Source organism: Fukomys damarensis, unplaced genomic scaffold (genome assembly GCF_012274545.1).
Source record: "Fukomys damarensis isolate Sample0158 unplaced genomic scaffold, DMR_v1.0_HiC HiC_scaffold_31, whole genome shotgun sequence".
Taxonomy (NCBI): domain Eukaryota; kingdom Metazoa; phylum Chordata; class Mammalia; order Rodentia; family Bathyergidae; genus Fukomys; species Fukomys damarensis.
In genome coordinates, this window is record NW_022900943.1 from 11,543,002 (window position 1) to 11,558,135 (window position 15,134).

Below are 15,134 nucleotides of genomic sequence, written 5' to 3' on the forward strand. Positions count from 1 at the left end.
CAGGTGTGGTGCCACTGAGCTAAATCCCTGGCCCACAACATTTTAATATGCTGAATAAATAGGGATGTCACCTCAAATTAAGTGAAAATATCTTAGATGAATAAACATGAAATAGGCACACTCAGATAAAAGGAATTTAATAATTTGTTGAAAACAAACTTGCTCTGAATAAATTGCTAAAGGAAGTTCAAGCATAAAGGAATTACCGTATTTGGTTTATGATTTTTTAAAAATTGAGTTTATTGGTACATTTTAGATATATAGTAGGGTTACATTCATTATTGGGATCTTGTACCTTTACATGACAGGTCTTGGTTCTCATTTTTTCCCCTTGTCCCTGCCCTCCCTTCACCCCCTCCTCCCCTCCCCATTTACAAACACTTTAATTCCATTTTTTCATTTTCTCACTGGTTTATGATTTTTTAAAATGTGCATGGTAGTATTGAGAATTAAACCCAGGAACTTTCACATCCTGGGCAAGAGTTCTACCATGGAGCTGCACTCCCTGCCTAGACTAAAAGAAATTATATTAGAAGGAAAGTAGAAACACATAGAATAAAGGAAAGATAATATAAAGCAGAAAAATCCTTAGTGAATAGATTATTCTTTTTCTTTTGAGTTCCTTAAAATATGTTTGATGTCCAGGTACAATGACATGTGGCTGTAATCTCAGCTATTTGGCAGACAGAGGCAGGAGGATCACAAGTTTGAGACCAGCCTGGGCAACTTAGTAATTTAATGAGAATCTGTTGAAAGAAAGGAAGGAAGCAAGGGAGGGAGTGAAGGGAGGGAGAGAGGGACAGGAAGAGAAAGAGGGAGAGGGAGAAGAAAAAGAAAGAAAGAAGAAAAGAAGGAAGAGGGAGGGAGAGAAAAAGGAAGGAAGGGAGGGAGGGAGGGAGGAAGAAAAATTGCTAGGAATGTAGTTCAGTGAAGGCACTGGGTTTAATCACCAGTACAAAAAACAAAAATACACAGGGCATGGTGGCACATACCTGTAAACCCAGCATTCTGGAAGATTGAGGCAGGAGGATTGCAGGTTTGAGCCCAGCCTGGGCAATTTTAGCAATTTAGTGAGAACCTGTCTCAAAATAGAAAGGGCTGGGACTATAGTTCCATGGGAAGGTTCTGGACAAGATCCTCAGAACTGGGGTGGGGGGACTGGTGAGCTTTTAGCAAGACTGAAAAAAGATCACACATATTACCGGCATCAGAAATGAGAGGAGGGATATCACTGGCTGTTGGAGGTTTGTACACTGCGCAGAGGATGTCGCACTGTGTAGGCCAGGTTAGCCTTGAACTTGCTATGTAGTCCTGGCTGGCCATCAGCTTCCTTTCTCAGCCTCCCAAATGCTGGTGTTTTCAGGATTCCTAAAAAAAGGGGGCGGGTAACAGGCGGTATGATGAGCTTCCAAGGTGACAGACAGATGCAAGTCCTGATTCTCCACCTGAAGCAAATTTCTTCGCATTGTAGGCCTCACTGTTCATATCTCTAAAATGTGCTTGCAATATTGAACTCAAGAACTAAAAGGTGAGGGAAGATTAGAAGAGGTAGAGAGCTTGGCATATGGAATGTGCTTAGCAAATGATGCTTTTTCCTTCACCCTCTCCCATTAGGAATGGCATTTGTTGAAGAGAAAGGAAATGTGTTTCTTTTGTTTGCGATTATATAAATTCATTGTAAGACAACGTCTACTTTGCTAAAGTTCTCCAACACCATCTTACCAAGTTGATCAAAGGATTTATTGCTCTGAATGTATCTATATATCTAACTAAAACTATTTATTAAAGTCCACCAGGAAAACAAATGCAATGTGACTTTTATTTGATAATTTCATAATTAGAAATTTCAAATTTGGTGTCCATGAGGGAAGCGTGAGTGAGCAATAACTGCAAGACTAATGCATCCATTAAAGTGTAATTTTGCAGAGCTCACACTGGGTGGCAGGTTTTGAACAATATTCTAGATTATAAATTAGGGTTTATCTGTACTCCTACAGCCGAGTGCGCTGAGACAGAAGGTGGAACCTCCCTTCTGCCCTTTCCTTGTGGGTGACCTTCGAGATTTTTTTGGCAGTTGAGTTGTTTGGACACCTAGTTGCCAGGTAGCTGAGTCCAAAGAGACAGGCACATGCAAGTGGCCTCGCACCAGCTCATGAGGGAGGGTGCAGAGCATTTGTCATTACTGCTGTGAGGCAGGGCTGAGAGAGTTCACTGGTAAAGAAGCAACTCGTCCTTTCTAGATTCCGGCAGTTTAATATTTACACGGACAGCAATACCTAGACTAGGAGAGGTACAGGCCCTCTGTGTCACCATACAGTATCAAAACAGAAAAGGACAAGTGACATAGCAGCATGGCTGACAGGAGCCAATTTCCCCCCAGCAGGGTGAGCACTCCACACTAAACAGTTTCACAGCATGCAGCTGTACCCTCAAGTGTGTGGTGTAGGGGCGTGTCCCAGAAGAGGCCCCGATACCTCACCAGAACCCAGGAGGCCATGAGAAATTGTCTCACGATGACTTCCAGGGGCGATAAGGAGGAGGTGGAAGAGAAACAGCTTGCAGCAGCTCCTCAGAATCCCTCATGGGTGGGGAGGGTTGGTCATGGGCATTTGACCAGACATAGGTCAACTGAGAGTAAACATTGTCCCTCTGTTTTATATAGACAGTCAGAGACCTCACAGAGAACCTTCTCTCTCTCTCCCTCTCTCTCTCTCTCTCTACTTCTTTCTTTCTCTCTCTCTTTTAAACTGAGAATTGAACCCAATCAAAGCCTTCTCAATGAGCTACATCTCCAGCCCTTTTAAAGAATTTTTTTGAGGCAAGCTCTCATAACTCACTAAATTACTTGTGTTCCTCCTGCCTTGGCCTCCTAGAGTTCTAGAACTATAGGCACAAGCCACTACGCTGGAACAGAGCAATTTCTCTACAATTGCAACAATTCACCTTTCTTACAGCCAGTGAAAACCTTATTTGTGCATGTGTGAGGAACTCTTTTTGAAGCACCTGATATTCACATTAACAACTTTTTATTTGTCGGAGGCAGAATAGACCCAACAGCTAAATTTAGAGCAGTTGCCATGCATAGTCTGTCACTCATGCTGAAGGAAATCAGTGTTCAGAAAGTTGTTCCTGGTCTGCCATCTCCAGGGGAGGATGTTAATTCCCGGAATCAGCTGCTCCTGTAAAGATTTTGAGAACCCCTGGATTGACATTTCCCCACTGGCCAGCAGGGAGGCCAAGGCCTGCAGTAAGAGTGGACATGAAGCTGGCAGAGTCACTGTGCCTATCTGATCTGAGAGCTCAGTGTTCCATCCCTGGCCGCCAAGGTTGCTACTGCCCTGCCACAGCCACGTGTTTGGGGTGACCATCCCACAGCACCCACTCACCCTGTCTCCAGTCCTCAGCAGGTCTTACACCACTCGCCCTGCCTCACCCGCCATCCCTTCTGTGTACACCTTATACTACCCTCAAATGTCTCCCGCCCCTTGACAATGTGGACACCACTGGAAGCATCACAGAGCTGTCCTCTCAAACCTATGATGATTATCATCAATATGTACAACTAACCAAGTCCAGTAAGATTAGCTGGGCAGCAAAAGAAAAGCCAAGTCAGAGCCTCTCAGCCCCTGGCTCCTCTTTGCTACTTGAAAATTCCAGTAGCCCAGTTTTCCCTGGGCATAGACATGGAGGGCCAAAGAGAAGGGTTAATTACATAGAGGATTTATCAGGGCCAGACAGGTCTACTGACCTGGATTCTGAGTCCCTGAGTTCCTTTCTCTGCCTGACTGTGTAGTTAGAGTTCAGGCACACACGTCAGTCCCCTTGGCCTTGTGTGTTGGTGTCACTTGTTCACTGGGGTCCTGTTCTGACCTGTGGATGGATCGCCATGCTCTGTGAAATACAGTATGGAGGTGGCTATGGTCCTTGACCAGAAAGCTCAGGTCAAATAGCTTATTAATCCCATGGAGACTTTTTCAGAAAAGGTCCTTTTCTATAGGGATCCACGGGGATCATTAACAGAAGACATAGATTTTGTGCAATCTGTTGCCATACAGTGCATCCCCAAAAGCCCAAGACCTGATTACCTAACTTTCCTGCTACCGGGCTCCAGAATAAACTGATAGTCCTCTGGGGAATGTCATGAGTCAAGGAAGACATAAGAAGGTACAGTGGTGCCTTGGTTCATGAACTTAGTTCTTTCCATTCTTGTCAATTCGGTTTGTGATCAAAATGGTTGAAAGAATTGAGTTCGTGAACTGAGGCACCACTGTACATTTTTAGTGTAAGCACCACCGCTCAACTTCACCAGGGCATAGTTTTAAAGTTTTCTTTGAAGCTGCAGAGCTGCAGTGGCACAGCATTCTCCTGTGCAGATGCCCCAGTCCACCCCCTGGCTTGACAATTCACTAGCAGCACTGACTGTACTCAACATACAGCTATATTCACAGCTAAAATTTACTGCAGTGAAAGGACAAAAAACAAAGGCAAAGAGAAAAGACACAGGGCCCAAAGACTAGAGGAAACCAGGCAGGAGATCTTGAGTCCTCTGCCAGTGGAGTCATACAGGATATGTTGAATTCCCCCACCAGGAAGTTGTAACCTGTGTGAAATGCTGACTACCAGACAAAGCACATAAAGATTTTTATTGGGGTCTCCTCAGGTGGGTACCTTCTGCCTAGCACTCACCCAAATTCAAGCCTTCCAGAAGGAAAGCACTGTGCTGAAGACCACTAGTTACACAAACAGGATAGGCATGATGAGCCACTTCTCAGTTCTAGAGAAGGTGGGGAACCCTCCCTAATCCCCATTCCCAGACCCCAGCCAATGGCCAATCTCATAGGCAGGGTTTTCTAAGGATAAGAAGGCTCAGACCTGCTGCTAACTCTTCTATACTGTCCATCACTTGGCACCTGGACAAAAGACTCTTTATAGCAAAAGTTTCATCAGTAGCACATCACATACCCAAGCGAGAGAAATCTGCAGCTTTTAATCTCAGTTATGCCCTTTAGGGCTCCTTTTCTTAACCAATTACAATAAATCCCATTAACCATTTAGATGGATCCAAAGAAAGCCTGCAGATTCCACCTTTGAATTTTTGTATTAACATTTTTTTTTTTTTTTTGAGAACCAAGTTATCATTTCAGGCCCAAGTTATCAGGTCAGACCCAGAACAACTCTGATCAGTAAGTTGAAGGTGATCTGAAGCATTCTAGAGTCAGTACAGCCAAGACACAACATGCAAGAGGTGAGACAGAAAAATAAAATGGCTGACAGGTGGGACACCAGTCCAGGATAACGTTGGCCAAGAGCAGTTTTATTTTTTCAGCCCAAGCAAATTCCTCCTTGACAGCCCCTGCCCGAAACTGATGCCCCCTCCAAGTACAGGTCTCCTTTATCTATTCCTGTGTGGCAGACCCTACCCTGAACTGATGCATATTTCAAATATAGCCTCCTTTATCTGGCCAACCTTACCCTGAACTAATGTTTTCTAATCCGAGTTTGAACTTGCTATAGACTCATCAATAATAATATCATATATAACCAATCAACTTGCTCTGCTTCTGTACTTAGTTTCTGCTTTCAAACCTTATATAAACTGTAGAAAGACAAAAGACAGCTGCCTGGTTCTTTGAGGAACTATCCCGACCAGGCCCATTGACATAATATAGTTTGCTTTCTGCCTGTAAGTCCTGGGTGCCTTTCAGCATTTCCCGTTTGCCCTTACAAAGGTCCCAGACAGTGCACATAGGACCCATGGAAACCAAGAGCTTACAGTCACTGGGGCACCCCAACCAGGAAATGTATTAGGCAGTATATTAGGCTAACTATGCCCTCGAGTGGTCTTCCACAGTAGGCCTTCCACACTAGGTTCTCCATCCAAAGGACACAGATCAGTCGTTGATTTCAGAAACAGTGGCTCCAACAGTCGCTTCCAAGCAGCTTTATCTGTGACATTTGCTTATGAGCTCTACCTGTATGGACAACACATTCAGGCATTCTACAGGAAAAGTGCCATGATCCGAGTCACCCACCCCCTTGTGGTGTAATCCGTTTTGAGCACAGGCTCAGCAGTTGGTTTGAATTCAAACTGCTCACCACAGCTGGTGAAGGCAGCACAGGTGATTCCCTTTAGGAAGAGGGAAAGACTTCCATAAATCTTTCTGGGGCAAAAAAGATCATTGAATCCCCCTCTCACATACACACTTATATTCCTAGGTTTTATTTTTTTTTCCTTGTTACAAAGTCAGTTGTGTCTTATTCGACAATTACAACTTAACATTTTTTCAAGCATCTCCTAGTCCCATCCAGACTTTTCATCTGGAGACCTTTCATGTTGTATGCAAGAGACACAAAAGCATTTAGCAGAAAAACATTTGTATATAGTTTAACCAGAATGACACATCATACTCAGAATTGGCTAGAATAAAATCTTTAATTGTTAAACATTTTTAAAATGGGTTTATGTTCACTTCTGGGAAAATAGCAGAGTGGTGAACAATAGAAAAACAGAATGTCTCTGAAATTTAGTGTCCAGAATATAGTGCTGGGATATAGCAACATGTGGAAGAGAAGGAGGAAAGTGGGTGCTAAAGACCCAGAAAGGATCTGAAGCAAGAACTGAAGCCCCTGGGGAGAGCAAAGAGAGCGAGACCTCAATGCAGAAGAGATAACAAGCAGCACTTTCTCTCTCAGCACTGACTCACTGTGTAGGAGGGGTGGCTTGAACCTGCACAGCCATGGTGACTACTGGTGACTCCAGAGGCTTCCACAGACAAATGGACCAGCAGAATGGAGCAGTGGACATGGATGACTGCAGTGGCTGGTGAGTTATTTGGGTTCAGATGTTTCCCAGGAAAGGGCACTTGGCCAATAGCCATCTTGGAGAGGGGCCAATTGAGCTTGGAACTCAGAACAGCTGTAGGCTCGCTCCATCTAGTAACTCACAGTACTAAGGTGAGGCAGAACCAAGTTCAAGTTGGCAGAACGTCAAGGAGCCAAGTTCAAGCCAGCACAGTGTTGCAGGCTGAACTACTTAGGTTCCAGCCTCACAGCCAGAAACTAGCTTAAACTTCAGTGGAACTAAAAGTACAGACTTACTGGGATTATCCAGTACCTCACTATATATCTGCATCAGGCTTTCTGGGATTAATCAGCACAGATCTAGGGTCTGTCTGCCCACTCTGTCTACCAATGACAATAGAGACACATGATTCAGTAGACATTTTTTCTTTTCTTCATTTTTTGTTTTTGCTTTTGTTTGTTACCTTCTTTTTATTGTTCTTATTTTTATATGAGTTTGAACATTGTTTCTAGTTTTGTTGTTGTTGCTCTGTTCTGTTCTTTTTATTTCTTTCTTCTCTTTCCCTCCTGTGTTCTTCACCAGTTCCCCAAAGTTCAAGTGATTTTTCTTTGTCTTCCAGCCTGGCTTCTAATCTCTTCCTCTTCTATTTCTCTATTTTTTCTCCCTGGCCCCTTTTAAATATTCTCCCCTGAGGGTAAAATCTGCACATTGAGGGCATATTTACGGTACACAACTTTCTGGTTTGTTTTACATTTTGTTATATACCCACAAATCTAGTTCATATGGTAAAACATGGGAAATTCAGTTATCATAGTTTGTCATTTCTTAGGCTATGTTTGATGCTATTGTTATTATTGATCATACTACTTTAGCCAAGGCGACATATTGTTCTAATCAGTTGTTCTTCCTGATATGCCAAGACTGAGATTGCCTAAGGGTCATAAACAATGCTATAGACCAGTGTCAAAGAACCACAGGCTTGGCCAAGTAAGCAGCAACTTCTCATCCCCAATAAATTGAAGAAATAGGGTCTGGCAACAGACTGAAAACCCCAAAGCCACCTCAGTAAATATTCCCCAATGGTTTTCAATACTAGCAATAAAGCTACCTGTCATAAGCAATTTTTATTTTTTGGTACTGGGGCCTGAATTCAGGACCCTGCACTCACAAGGCAGGCAGTGACACCGCTGAGCTAAATCCCTGGCCCCACACAAGCAATCTAAAAGCATTAACCCAGGAATTAAACTTTTTAAAAAGCAGAAAATGAGAAGACACAGAAGCAAGGTATCATCTCATACAGTATTGCCAAAGACAAACCCAGGGGGCAATAAGGTAGAACAATTCAAAAGCCAATCTGGACTCTCTGAAGAAATAACAGCAGAAGTAACAAAGCAGGTGAATGAGGTATTTATTTAGAATTTTGATATTATTATTTTTAAATTATTACTATTTTGATACTTAATGCATTTTTAAAAATTTTTTGTTGTTGTTGTTCAGATAGGGTCTCACTATGTTGTTGAGACTGACCTGGAACTCACTATGTAGCCCAGGCTGGCCTCAAACTCACAGTGATTACAGGCGTGTGCCACCACCCCTGGTTAAAAAGCTTTTGCACAGCAAAAAATACCACCAACAGAGTGAGTGAAGAGACAACCACAGCATGGGAAAAAAATTTTATGAGCTGTTTCTCAAACAAAGGACTAATATCTAGAATATATAAAGAACTTTAAAAAAAAACAAGAACCCCCAAATTAAGAGACCCAATCCAAAAATGGGCATCTGAAATGGATAAACACTTCTCAGATGAACATTACAAACAGCAAATCAATATATGAAAAAATGTTCAACATCGCTGGTCATTTGAAAGATGCAAATTAAAACAACACTGAAATTCCACCTCACCCCAGAAAGAATGGCTGTTACCAAGAAATCATCCAACAACAAATGCTGGTGTAGTTGTGGGATAAAAAGGAATGCTTCTTCAGTGTTGGTGTGAATGCAGACTGGTGCAACCACTGTGGAGATCAGTGTGGAGATTCCTGAAAAATTGAAACCCAAGGTTCCATTTGACCCAGCTATTCTCTCCTTTGGTATTTTTCCAAAAGAATTAAAATTATCACACCACAGTGATACATGTACTAGCTAAATGGATACACCTTGAGATCACGCTCTTAAGTGCAATAAATCAGACCTACATGTTTAAATTCTGCATTATTTGTCTGGTGTGAGAAACTGACAGCATAAATATGGACAAAAACTTATATAACTGATATTGGGAAATGAGAAGAAAATGTAAATCTACCTAGAGGCCCCAGACTTTACTTGGTTAAAAGTCCCTGCATTGCCACACAACTTATTAGTCTTACCCTCTGGCGAGCATCTACTAACAGAGTCATCAAGACTGAAACTTCTAACTTATCAAGCAGCAAATAATGTTTATAGCATGAAAAGTTTGGACATTAAAGGAATTCTAACATCTAATAAGCACTCATGGTACAAGAAAGTAGATCATTTAAATTCTACATTTCACAGGGTCCATTGTATTGGCTCAGCTTTTTCATTCATTAGCTCTGTACTCTTTGATCTGTTTGGCCTGAACTCCCATCAGCTGAGTTCAGACACTTTTTAGAGCACAAGTTTGACACAAGCACTTTGAAGGCCACAGCAGCTGTCCAGACACCAAGTCCCCCTTTCAGGCAGTACAAGGTGGCAGAGGAGGGCAGCAGGAGGTCTGGTGAAGGGAAGACAGTTCTTTCCTTAAAGCAGCAGAAGTCTGCACACTAGAGGAAGGGGATGGGGGGTTTTGGCCATGCCACACAGCACAGGCGTGGACTCACTTTCAAATTCAGGTGGCCTCTACTCAGTATTAAATGATTTTTTAAAAAGACGAGGTCTTGCTAAATCACTAAGTTCATCAAGCTGAGCTCAAACTTGTGCTCCTCCTCTCTCAGCCTCCCAGAGTGTTGGGATTACAGATACAATCCTGTGGCTCTTTTTCAATTTTGGGGCTCCAAGGCAGCCAATAGTTTTGTCAAACACACACTTTAGCTTTTTCTATATGGATACAGAACACTCCAAATACTCAACAGCCTCATTTCAGCAGTCTAAGGTGAGGGGCTTTTGTCTGTCCCTGGCAAGTTTCTCAATAATAGCACGAGGGTCACATTTCTGAGATCAAACATACCCCTGAGAGCAAATATACACCTGAGATAAAAGGAATCATCTCAGCAACCCACTTTTCCTTCCACATTTTCAAACAAGGACAGAAAACCACTAAAAAATACACTGGAAATCCATAATTTGAGGGTCATTCTGTTATCTTCTTGTCCTGCAGGATTGAAAAGTCCAAGAGCACATGGCTCTCTCCAGTCATATCTATGACTGTACAGTTGCCAAGAATCTCTGGTGCATATTCAGACTTTGTTGCATAGAATATCAATACATATCTGACCAACAGCTCCATTGGTCACACCACACTTAACTGTAAGCATTCACGAAATATGTTTGAATCAACTTTAAATATTCCAAATTTGATTTTTAATTCATCTTTTTCATTCACCTTCAAGGACCTAAGTGTTTCCACAGGTTTGAAGGGAGCGAAAGGAAGGATTTAGGTCCCTTGGTTAGCTCTGAGTTAAGGAGGAGCTCCAAACTGACCAGCCAACCGCGGTGGGTAGGTACTTCCTGTTTTGCCGGAAGTGCTGGAAAAAAAGTGTTGGAGAGAAGATGTTGAGGACCAGCCAGCCAGCAGCTCACTCCACCGCACTGGTCTTTACCACAGTATGGGCCACATCAACAAAAACTGCCTGCTGGGCCTTGCTTTCCCCAACTGCAAGGCCTGCAGAATCCAATGTGGAAGAAGTGCTCAGAAACTGTCCTGAGGCCCTTACCCCTGCTGCACTGCGACAGCGCTCCCCAGTGGCGATTTTCTGGGCAGACAGGTGAGGCCCGCAGAGAAAAAGTGAGTGTTCACCCATAGTGTAGACAGTGCCAGCGCCGCCGTCTGTGCATCCTGCACCTCGGGCAGGGCGTGCAAGGTGTGAAGGGCGTGCCTCAATTGACAGCTGGTCTGAACAGCGGATTCCCCCTTTGCCCTCTTTGGTCTTCTCCCCTGAAGGGAAACACCTTCTGCCAGCCAGACACCCTGAACTTTGCGGCAGTGGCCTCCATTGTTTATGAAACTGGCCTGTTCTGGTAGCACCTGTGGGATAGCACAAACAACAGCACCCTCTTCCCCACTGCCCTGCATAGGTGACTCCTATAAATGAGGCCCTGATGGGAACGGCCTGGAAGCTTGTGGTGAAGGTGGAGACTGGAGGCCTTTCCACCAGAACTGGGGGAGCTAGAACAGATGATTGGCCAAAGCCAGCCTCTTTGAGCTGGGTGTTGAGCTCTGTGTATCCAGGGCACGTAGGTTTCTGTGCTGGGAGAAAGGGACGGCTGAATGCAACATGAAATGCTTCTTTTAAATAATTTTCAGGGCTGCAGCTGGGTCTCCCTAGGGTTCTGACCTAACATTATCTTTCTTGCTAAGAATATTAGATAACTCTGTATATCTATCAGTGAATTTGGGCTGAGACTAATTGCTTTGGGGTTTTTTTGTGTGTGTTACTCTTCGGGCTGTCTTTTTCCTATACTCCATTACTCTTGATTTCATATATATGGCAATAATTCAATCTCCAATCCCAGGCAAATACGCTTAGCACAGTTTTGACAAGTTTCCTTTGTCGGAAAGACATCGTGGGAATGTATTTAAACCAACTATAGGGGAAATATTGAGATAAAACTTATTGTGTGCTCTCTATTACACAGCTCTCCCACTTCTGAGACATGACACCCAATGCCCACACTTAAAGGGAAAGAGGTTTAATGTGACTTTGGATTTCCAGGGATTTGGCCCATAGTTGGCTGGCTCCAGAGCAGAAACATCATGGTTGAAGGAGGTCACCAAGCAAATTCACAGCTATGGGGGAAGCAGAGGAGGAGGAGGAGGACAGTGCCAGAGAGAAAGGGGTGAGGGATCCTATATAGAACCCAAGGCCTTGCCTCCGTGACCCATCTAGACACACCCAGAAGTGTGCTGTAGTAATCCCCTGGGTGTTTTTTAATCCAGTCAAATTTACATGTCATAATCACTGGTCACCCTACTCTTCCCACATCCAAAAAACTTCTGGAATGTGCCCTACATGTGTGTTTAATTGGGTGTATAAATAATGTGTACAACATAAGGTTTCCATTTCATAGACATTAAGATGATGCAGTGAAATTGCTAGTATCTATACAGGGTTTATAATTTCTTTGAGCTAGGGTATTACTACATAGCATAGACTAGCCTCGAACTTGTCATCCTCCTGCCTCAGCTTCCTATGTGCTAGGATTAGAGATGTGCGCCACCACCTGTCTCATTCCAGGATTTATAATTTTTCAAGGATTGTTCTAAGTGCATTACAGGTATCAACACCTATTATCCTCAGTGAAGTTATTACTTGGTGAAGTAGGGGCTATTATTCCCATTTTACAGATCAGTTTTCTCATCATAAAATTAAGGAGTTTCCTCAACATCTCATAGAGCATGGTCTGCCATTGGAACTATTTTATGTCTAGAGGCCCATAGTTTAGACTCAGCTTCACTATTTATCAGTTGTGTAATGTTTACAAGATATAGCTACTCAACAGAGTATAGCTGAGTTTTGAGTTTCATGGCTGGAAAAATGATAATTCATCTATACCAGTGCTGCTGACCTCCCTCCGTTGTTATGCACATCAAACACAGCGGTTTTTTTAAAAATGGGATAATTTTCAAAGCTGAAAAATACTGTATTATATTTTAATTGTCTTACAGGCTTGGCTATGAAAGTAGGCCAGTTAGAAAATTGCCTAAATTATGACACAGATGATTATGTCCCTGAAGTAGAATTACCTTTAAATGTAAATCATAATTAAAATTCAGTATTTTTTTGACCAGATGGAATAATTCATTTAGTTCTGGTAATGAATCACAGGTGCAGAACATCTGTGATCCTTTTGAAGCCAATTTTTTTAGATAAATTACCTTTGAAATCACCTCAGAGACACTACTTGTAAAAAGTATCTTAATTGCTTATAATAGCAATATAGCAAATTGTAGAATCAAACTTTGATGTTTTGAAGTCCATTGGACTCTGAAAAATATGGACACTGAAAAACAGTAATAATTATTTTTTGTAACTATTCTTAATTATCAACAATCTTGCATTTATATGAGCCAAAAATTCTTTTGTTTAAGATAAGTTTTACCTGCATCCAGATTTGTTTGTATCAGTTACACTCAACTATGCAGCAAGCACAGACTACTCCTGCTAGTTTGGAATTATGACAGCTAATCCTCCTCATACAATAAGGCCCTGTATTAGGCAAGGCTTTGTATCAGGTAACTATTCATTAAAGACAGTTGTTTGCCAACTCTGAGAGATGTTCTTTTTTAAAATTCAGTATAGAGAATGAGCTACATCCCAAGTCCCCGCCCCAATTTTTTTTTTTTAATTCTTGTTTTTGTTTTTGCAAGACAAGGTCTCACTGTGTAGTTCAGACTGATCTTGAACTGTGTAACACAGGCTGTTCTCAAAATCACGGTGATACTCCTACCTCAGCTTCCAGAGTGCTAGGATTGTAGATATGTGCCACCAGGCCCAGTTTAAATTTTTTAAAAATTTTATTTGGAAGCAGGGTCTTGCTAAGTCACTAATTGCCCAGGCTGGACTTGAATATATGACCTTCCTGCCTCAGCCTTCCAGATTGCTGGGATTACAGGCACCACCATGCCTAGATCAAAAAGTATCTTCTTAATATTGAACCATTTGTATAAATTTTATTTGAGTGTAACAAATCCTAACATTCTACTTTCGGCTGATATGTTTTAATCCCCCTTGATTCTCCAGAGGAAAAAAATAATGTTGTATATTTCTCTCGCTTCTTTGTTAGAAGTAGGCTACTGGGTTACTGAGCATACAGTTCTGTGCTTTTGGTAGTTTCCTGATGAGTTTTCAGTGGATATTACCATAGTAGGCTACATTTTTAAAAATTAATTTTATTGGTACAGTTCAGTTATACATAAAGGTAATATTCATCATAGGGAATTTGCACCTCCCTGTACATGATATATATTGCTGCTGCTTTTCCGCACTGCCCTCCCTTCAACCCTTCTTCCCCTCATTTACAAAAGCTTTGTTTCTATTTCTTCCTTCTATTCACTTTTTCTGTTTCCCCCTTCCCCCTCCCTTGTGCCCCTTCCCTTTTGAACATTTTCTTCCCATCTCCCCATGTCTACTACACATTTTGGTCCTTATTTACTTAGTTACTTTTTGCTCATTGCTGAGACAAAAATACCTGACACCAAAAGTTTAAGGGGAAAAGGTTTAAATAAACCTGTACAGTTCATACAGGTTTCAGTCCATAATCAGTTGGCTCCAAATATACAACTCCAAAATATCCAAATCCCCAAATGTAAAGACCTAATCCAAAAATGGGCATCTGAAATGAATGCACATTGCTCAGTGAACAAGTACAAACAGCAAATCAATATATGAAAAGGTATTCAATGTCGCTGGTCATTCTAGAGATGCAAATTAAAACAACTCAGATTCCAGCTCAGCCCAGAAAGAGTGGCTGCTATCAAGAAATCAACCAGTAACAAATGCTAGTGGGGCTGTGGTGAAAATGAACCCTTCTCCACTTTAGTGGGAGTGCAACCACTGTGGAAATCAGTGTGGAGATTCAAAAACACTAAAACTAGAGATTCCGTTTGACCCAGCTCCTCCCCTTCTTGGTATCTTCCTGAAAGAATTAAAAGCATCATGCCACAGTGATGTACGCGCACCCATGTTTACAGTGGTATAGTTTGTAATGGTTAAATCTTAGAAACAGCCCAAATGGCCATTAACCAATAAATAGATAAAGAAGATTTGGTTTTTTATTACAGTGGAGTGCTACTCTACCATAAAGAAAGGTGAGCTTGAGATATTTCTAGGTAAATGGATGCACCTCGAGACTGTACTATTAAGTGAAATAAATTGGACACAACATGTTTAAATATTGCAGTGTTTCTCTGGTGTGAGAAACTGAAAGTGTATATGTTTTGGCTTGTGTGTAGATGTCCCCCCAGAGCCTCATGCAGTCTTTTTTAAAGGTAGCTGAATCTGGAATGTGTGATGCTGGGATTAAGGGTGTGTGATCTAAACCACTACACTGAGTGATTGGTTTGGCACTGCCGTAATCCCAGTAGTCTGGATGGGATAAAAGGGGCAGAAGATTCTGTTAAGCTCTCTTGTTGCTTTGCTACCTTCTGTCTGCCATA